This window comes from Schistocerca nitens, chromosome 5, assembly GCF_023898315.1.
Source record: "Schistocerca nitens isolate TAMUIC-IGC-003100 chromosome 5, iqSchNite1.1, whole genome shotgun sequence".
In the NCBI taxonomy this organism is placed as follows: Eukaryota; Metazoa; Arthropoda; class Insecta; order Orthoptera; family Acrididae; genus Schistocerca; species Schistocerca nitens.
The window spans coordinates 499,863,387-499,871,713 of record NC_064618.1 but is presented as its reverse complement, the minus strand read 5'-3'; the positions used below and the strand labels follow the sequence as shown (position 1 = coordinate 499,871,713).

General features: G+C 48.0%; 1 protein-coding gene across 1 annotated transcript in view; it reads left to right on the top strand.

Moving 5' to 3' along the window:
- The first annotated feature begins 7,502 nt into the window (after positions 1 to 7,502).
- Positions 7,503 to 8,327, top strand: part of LOC126259908 (uncharacterized) — a 40,977-nt gene continuing 40,152 nt past the window's right edge. Inside the window, exon 1 of the mRNA XM_049956998.1 lies at positions 7,503 to 7,631. The gene's annotated coding sequence lies outside the window, so the exon portion shown is untranslated. The remainder of the gene's footprint in view (positions 7,632 to 8,327) is intronic.

Below are 8,327 nucleotides of genomic sequence, written 5' to 3'. Positions count from 1 at the left end.
CTCTGCCATCGACAGCAATCACATCACAGCACTTTTGTATCTGTCTGAGGATTGTTGCATTACTTTTTTTTGTGTTGTACATTTGGTTAGTGCATGTTGCAGGCTTTTTCTCAGCTAAGTACACTGAAGCGCCAAAGAAACTGGTATATGCATGCGTATTCAAATACAGAGATATGTGAACAGGCAGAATACGTCGCTGCAGGAGGCAACGCGTATGTAAGACAACAAGGGCTTGCTAACAAACTGAATAAATCATAATTACATTGTTACTTTGTAACGATCCGCCGGAGACCGTGGGTGCCTTATAGCAAAATACTCAGAAGTATCTCTGTACAACTTTGAAAGTTTGTCGGTTGGGTTCTAGTTCGCCCTGTATTATTTACCTCTTAACCCTTTGAGCACCAATTTCATTTCAAAAACATCAAGGTATGGTTATTTTAATTAATGTCTTATTCAGAATTAACAATAGGAAAAGAATATTTCGCCTTTCATTTTCCAAGGGATTGGGAGGGTGGGGGTAAGATATACAGGACTGTTTACATGTACCTCCATGATTTCAAAAAACGACCGCGCAAACACTACAAGACACATTGACAACAGACACACGTTAGTGGACGGGGCATCTCTCCAAGTTTGCAACTCACACTAAAGGTGCTCAAAATGGGCTTGGTTTGTAAAATGGCAAGCATTAGTTCGTGGGTGCAAGTCGTTGACACGTGTCCTGGAAGGCTCGAAGGCAGCTCGCTTTGCGAGTCTGGTAACCGGGTTGCCTATCTGCAAACGCGAACTAATTCAAATTCAAATGGTTCCAAGCACTATGGGACAACATCTGAGGTCATCAGTCTCCTAGACTTAGAACTACTTAAACCTAACTAACCTAAGGACATCACACACATCCATGCCCGAGGCAGGATTCGAACCCGTTACCGTAGCAGCAGCGCGGTTCCAGACTGAAGCGCCTAGAACCGCTCGGCCACAGCGACACTACGGTGACGAGGGTTAACAATGTGTCTTGAAGACAGCTCAACCTACAGATATAATCTGTAATTATAAGAATTCTGATAACCATTAGCAGGCTTCCCTTTACCAGTGGGACATTGATACATAGCAATAATATCCAACAAGAAAACCAATTGGTTCTCTGATAACCTTTCGTGGGACACGTGTGTCCCAATGCGAGCCATTACCAGGCTCCCCTTCACCAATGGAACATTTATATATAACAATAACATGCAGCAAATTCCAACTGGTTCTCTCATAATCTGTCGTGGGACACATACGTCCCGATGACAGTCAAGGGGTTAAAATAACACAATGGTCGCTTTGGAGCACTGTAGATCCTGTAGAACTAGTACCAGGTTGGCATGTGACTCCTCTCCAATTACGTGTCTCGGCACTGAAGAGGGGCTTATGTGTTAGTCGGATGTCTGTAATCAGTGCATTAAGCTGGGTCGACTTGGAGACATGACAGATTGACAGGAAGGAGCGCTATCGTGTTTTGATGTGCCCACGACCACACAGTGAATTAAGTTGCCTCAATTTTCGTGTATCAACACGAGCTTTCCGGTGTGTCTACAAGGAATGGTGTACCGCACGCAGCCATGTAACACAGTGCGACAACAGTAGTCACAAAGCGATGCTAACCGACAGAAACTGGGTGGTTGTCAAAGCTACAAAGACATATGCCGAATGCCTTTCTTCTTCTTCTTCTACACTTCATGGGTTAGGCATTGAGCTTGTTCTGTCTTCACAAATTGTCTGTCCATCTCTCCTAGTCGGTTTGTAAGCTGTGGCTAGTTTGGGCAGTCGTTTACTGTACATTCTTCGTACATGTTCGTATCAGGTGTTCCAGCATTTGTTTATACTGCTTTCAATTGGCTCTACTTTTAGTAGTTCTAGTCGATCTGTTCCGTTTTTTGAGTAATCCTTTCCTTCCTCTTAGAAATTTCATTTCCCCTCTTTGTATTTTCCTTTATGTTCTTTTAATAGGTACCCAACATTCACTCCTCTGATGAAATGTTGGAAGAGACATAGTTTTATAAACCTTTACTCTCCTTTCTTAACTTATTTCTAAATACATTATGAAAGGTGCCTCATATACTTCCAAATATAGTCAATTTTACATCTAATTATTCATTGCTGTCTAGATCAATTTGACATCCGAAATTAGTGAAGGATGACACTTGTTCTAAAATCATATTATCTACAATGATTTTGAGTTGAGCCGGATCTTTGCCCCAGAAAGCCATAATTTCAGAATTCGTTTTAGAAATCTCAACATTTCATTTATCACAAAGGTAACTAAAGTGGTACAGTGCATAATGTAAGTCGCTTTTTTCGTGCAATATCAAGACATCATCTGCATAAAGTAGAAGATTTAACATGAAATCTTTTGATATTTTAATACGGTTTTTGTATATTGCCTCCTACCGATAATGTGCATGATGGAGTAATTAATAAAAAGTTCTTAAATCGGTAGATGATTCCACTTCGTGAAGGTAGCACGATGTAAAGGTGGAGGACACATGAAAAATCCTCCGTAGTGTGTTATTCTGAAGAGTTTGCAGCCGGTAAAGGTGGGATTTCGCTGCATTACTCCAGACAACACAAGCATAATTCATCAAGGGTCACAGGAAGAGCGTGTAGATCGTGAGGCCATAACGGACAAAGAGACCTTTCAATGAGCAGGGGGTATAGTGCCCCTAGTCACTCTGACATTTTACTACGAATTTTTTGGAAGTGTCTCTCCCAGGTGAGTCTAGTGTCGAGAATCAAGACTAGGTATTTGACCGACGTGGTCCACTGGATTGGTTCGCTGAAAAGTTCCTCTTCTGAGATGTATGGTCGATGTTTCTTAGATAATATCAGTGCCCGTCTTTTGGTAGCGTTAAACCCAAAGCACCATTTCGTCGCCCAGGTATCAAAGGCAACTCAGGCTTCTGGTGTATCGCAGATGACCATCGACTTCTCGTTAGCAGCACCGTACCGCCCGCATAGATGGCTCTAGTGAGCTCCAGTTCGTCGGCAGGTCTGACGTATACAGGAGATAAAGTACTGGTCCCAGTATCAGTCCCTGCACGCCGCAAGCCCGCACATCACGCATGGCTGATCGACGCTGACAACGGACGTGCGTCCCAGAGGCTATGTAGACTGTAGCACGACGTAGGAGGCGAGAAGCCCAAGTGAAAGAGCTTGAACAACAGCCCCTCATGCTAGACGCTGTAGGAGGCACGAACGACGTCTAAATATACTGCACTGCAGAACTCCTTGTCGTTGAACGCTGTGGTCGCCTCTTCCACGACACGAAAAAGTTGTGTCGTAGACTGCCCCTGGCGGAAGCCAAACTGCTCTAACAGCTTAACTTCAACAGTAGAAGACGCACGAATACTTTGCTCAGAACAGGCAGGAGGTTGGCCGGACTATAATTCTTCGGCTTGATTCTTGCCGGTTTTGGGCACAGCAGTGACGATGGCATGCTTCCACGGTCATGGAAATTGCTTCGTGTGGAGAATCTGGTTCAAGACTGAGGCTGCGAGTCCGTCGGCCTACCGCGGAAGTTACTGACTGAGTGAACGTGTGCGCCCGCTTTTATCTGTGATCGGCGGATGAATCGTCATGTGCGCCCAGTTTGGCGGATTCAGGATGTAGTCCCTGGTGTCAATTTTCTCCGTGGCGTAAGACATAACTGTCGATAGATAGACAGGACTATTTCAATATATTGTGGCAGAAGCATAATAAGGTAATTGTTAAGTGCACACTGTATGTGGCGACTTATCGCAACTTGTGGCACCACGGCTGGACGCTGCCTGCCTGGTGAAGGCCTACCTGCTTATAGCTGTGTACTGCGTATGACAGTGGACACCACACCTCTATAATACTCGTATTTACAGTCTTTCAGGTCACCTTCCTTGAACATAGATTTACTTCTGCTATTTCGCAAGACTGAGGTAGTTGACTTGTCTGCCAGCATTGGTTGCATGTTGCTAACAGCCTCCGCAGTAGCTGTCAATCTTTAAGTACCAGGGGCGATCAATAACAATGCCACACATTTTTGTCTCGGCCGGTTTTGACAGAAAAAATGCGGAATTTGATGTGGGACATCGGGGAATATTCACGCTTCAGCGCCTTAGGTTCATGAAGTTCCGATGGGTGACAGCACTTTACGTATCCTTCAGAGTGTCTTCTGTAACAGAGCTGCGTTCCGAGCTGACGGCTGTGATTGAATTTCTTTTGGCGGAAAACCAGAGCATCGCAGATATTCATAGGCACTTGCAGAATGTCTACAGAGACCTAGTAGCGAACAAAAGCACGGTGGGTCGTCGGGCAAAGCATCTGTCATCATCGCAACAAAACTTCTATTGGACTGTTGTTCCTCATCCACCCTACAGCTCGGATCTCGCACCTTTCGACATCCACCAGTTGCCCTAATGAAGGATGCAGTACATGGATGATTGGAAGTTTACTGATGAAGCAGGTCATTGGCACCGATGTCGGCCAGTAGAGTGGTACCACGTGGGCATACAGGCCCTCCCAGTAAGGTGGCGTAACGCCGTCGGATTTAACGTAGATTATGTTGAAAAACAGGACTTTACAACGAAAAAAGCGATAAATTACACTAAAGAGCCAAAGAAACACGTACAGTTGCCTAATATCGTGTAAGGCCTCCGCAAGCATGCAGAATTGCCACAACATGACGTGGCATGGACTCGACTAACGTCTGAAGTAGTGCTGGAGGGAACTGACACCATGAATACTGCAGGGCTGTCCTTAAATCCGTAAGTGTACGAAGGGGTGGAGTTTTCGGAACAACACGTTGCAAGGCATCCAAGATATGCTCGATAATGTTCATGAATGGGGAGTGTGGTGGCCAGCGGAGGTGTTTAAACTCAGAAGAGTGTTCCTGGAGCCACTCTGTAGCATATCTGGACGTGTGGGGTGTCCCATTTTCCTGCTTAAATTGCCAAGTGCAGGTGATCTGATAGCAATCTTACGTACATGTGGCTGTCATAGTTGTATCTAGCCGGATCAGGGGTCCCATATCACTCCAACTGCACACGCCCCACTCCATTACAGAGCGTCCACCAGCTTGAACAATCGCCTGCTGACATGCAGGGTCCATGAATTCATGAGGTTGTAGGTTGCCTCCATAACAGTATACATCCATCCGCTTGATACAATTTGAAATGAGGCTAGGTGTCAAATTTTCGTCGTGCAGTCATCAAGGGTAGACGAATGGGCCTTTGGCTCCGAAAGCCCATATCGATGATGTTTCGTTGGTTGGTTCACGTGCTGAAACTTGTTGATGGCCCAGCATTCAAATCTGCAGCAATTTGTAGAAGGGTTGCACTTCTGTCATGGTGAAAGATTCTCTTCAGGCGTCGTTGGTCCCGTTCTTACAGGATCTTTTTCCGGCCTCAGCGACATTGGAGATTTGATGTTTTACTGGATTCCTGATCTCACAGTGCACTCTTGAAATACACTACTGGCCATTAAAATTGCTACACCAAGAAGAAATGCAGATGATAAACGGGTATTCATTGGACAAATATATTATACTAGCACTGACATTTGGTTACATTTTCACGCAATTGGGGTGCATAGATTCTGAGAAATCAGTACCCAGAACAACCATCTCTGGCCGTAATAACGGCCTTGATACGCCTGGGCATTGAGTCAAACAGAGCTTGGATGACGTGTACAGGTACAGCTACCCATGCAGCTTCAACACGATACCACAGTTCATCAAGAGTAGTGGCTGGCGTACGAGCCAGTTGCTCGGCCACCATTGACCAGACGTTTTCAATTGGTGAGAGAGCTGGAGAATGTGCTGGCCAGGGCAGCAGTCGAACATCTTCTGTATCCAGAAAGGCCCGTACAGGACCTGCAACATGCGGTCGTGCATTATTCTGCTGAAATGTAGGGTTTCGCAGGGATCGAATGAAGGGTAGAGCCACGGGTCGTAACACATCTGAAATGTAACGTCCACTGTTCAAAGTGCCGTCAATGCGAACAGGAGGTGACCGAGACGTGTAACCAATGGCACCCCATACCATCACGTCAGGTGATATGCCAGTATGGCGATGACGAATACACGCTTCCAATGTGCGTTCACCGCGATGTCGCCAAACACGGATGCGATCATCATGATGCTGTAAACTGAACCTGGATTCATCCGAAAAAATGACGTTTTGCCATTCGTGCACCCAGGTTCGTCGTTGAGTACACCATCGCAGGTGCTCCTTTGTGTAATGCAGCGTCAAGGGTAACCGCAACAATGGTCTCCGAGTTGATAGTCCATGCTGCTGCTAATGTCGTCGAACTGTTCGTGCTGATGGTTGTCGTCTTGCAAACGTCCCCATCTGTTGACTCAGGGATCGAGACGCGGCTGCACGATCCGTTACAGCCATGGGGGTAAGATGCCTGTCATCTCGACTGCTAGCGATACCAGGCCGTTGGGATCCAGCACGGCGTTCCGTATTACCCTCCTGAACCCACCAATTCAATATTCTGCTAACAGTCATTGGATCTCGACCAACGCGAGCAGCAATGTCGCTATACGATAAACGGCAATCGCGATAGGCTACAATACGACCTTAATCAAAGTCGGAAACGTGATGGTACGCATTTCTCCTCCTTACACGAGGCATCACAACAACGTTTTACCAGGCAACGTCGGTCAACTGCTGTTTGTGTATGAGCAATCGGCTGGAAACTTTCCTCATGTCAGCACGTTGTAGGTGTCGCCACCGGCGCCAACCTTGTGTGAATGCTCTGAAAAGCTAATCATTTGCATATCACAGCATCTTCTTCCTGTCGGTTAAATTTCGCGTCTGTAGCACGTCATCTTCGTGGTGTAGCAATTTTAATGGCCAGTAGTGTAGTTGTGTGGGAAAATCCCCACTTCATCGCTGCCTCGGAGATGCTGTATCCCACCGCTCGTGCGCCGTCTATGACACCATGTTCAAACTCTCTTTAATCTTGACAACCTGCCATTGTAGCAGCAGCAACCTATCTAGCATATGCGCTAGACAAGTGGTGTGTTATACAGGCGTTGTCGACTGCAGCGCCTTATGCTGCCAGTTTACGTATCTTTGTATTTGAATACGTGTGCCTATACCAGTTTCTTTGGCGCTTCAGTGCATATGGTGTATTGCAATCCTGAATAATATCAACCTGCCTTCAGGAACACCCTTTTAATTTGGACCAGCGTATAGTAAGTTTCGGGCTACGAAAAGCCACAGTTGGCTGTAAGTGCTGCGGTGTGGTGTTGCAGCGCAATGGCGAGGCAGCGCGAGCCGGCGTCGCTGCAGGCCCTGTGCGTGCGGCAGGTGTCGGGCGCGCTGGCGGCGGTGTGCCGGCGGCTGCAGGACTCGCAGGCGCTGCCCGCGGCGCTGGCGGAGGCGCGCCGGCTGCGCGGCTGGCTGTGCGCGCAGCTGGCCGGCCCGGTGCGCACGCTGCTGCTCGAGGACACGGTGCGCCAGCTGGCCGAGCCGCTGCTCGCCGTCGCGCTGCTGCTCGGGCCCGACGTGCCGCGCCTGCGCGCCCACCTCTGCTGCTACTACGGCTGCCGCGGCCAGAGCGAGCTGCTGCGGCTGCTCGCCGAGCGCGGCGCCGGACTCCGCGAGCTCGAGGTACCGCTCCACTCGCTGTAGCTTGCCGCTACGGATTACAAGCTGTTTCTGATGCTCTCGGACCAGAAGACACAACTGTTCTCGCAAAACACTAAATTCAATAACTTTCGATACCACGTGTCCTCGGAATCTTCAGCGGCGGCACGTCTGAATAAAATCTTCTCAGTTTTCAAGCTGCGTACATTCGAATAAAATTCTTGAGTATTCGATGGCTGTCGGCCGAGGCACGTAACCGTCTCCGTGTCCTCAGACTCCTCTCTGGTCGAACATGGGGATTAGACCCTTCCACTATCCTACTTACATATAAGTCCCTCATCCGCCCCATCCTATGTCATGCCCACCCCACTTGGATCTCCGCCCCCCCCCCTCACCTACTACAAATCCCTCCAAATCCATGAGACCCATGCACTCCGCCTCAGTTATCCCATCTGTCTCCTGTTCCCCATGTGGACCCTTTATGATCTGATTCCCTTCCCCATCTCCTCCTGTTCCTAGAACGAATATGGATCCTATGTGTCTCCCAAAAACTGGAGCCCCCATCCTTTGGTTTCCCCCGTCCCACCCTAGCCCACTGCCTCACCTGTACCACAGTTTCCCGCCTGGCCTCCATCTCCACACGCTCCCTACAACTATATCTACATCTACATCTACATACATACTCCGCAATCCACCATACGGTGCGTGGCGAAGGGTACC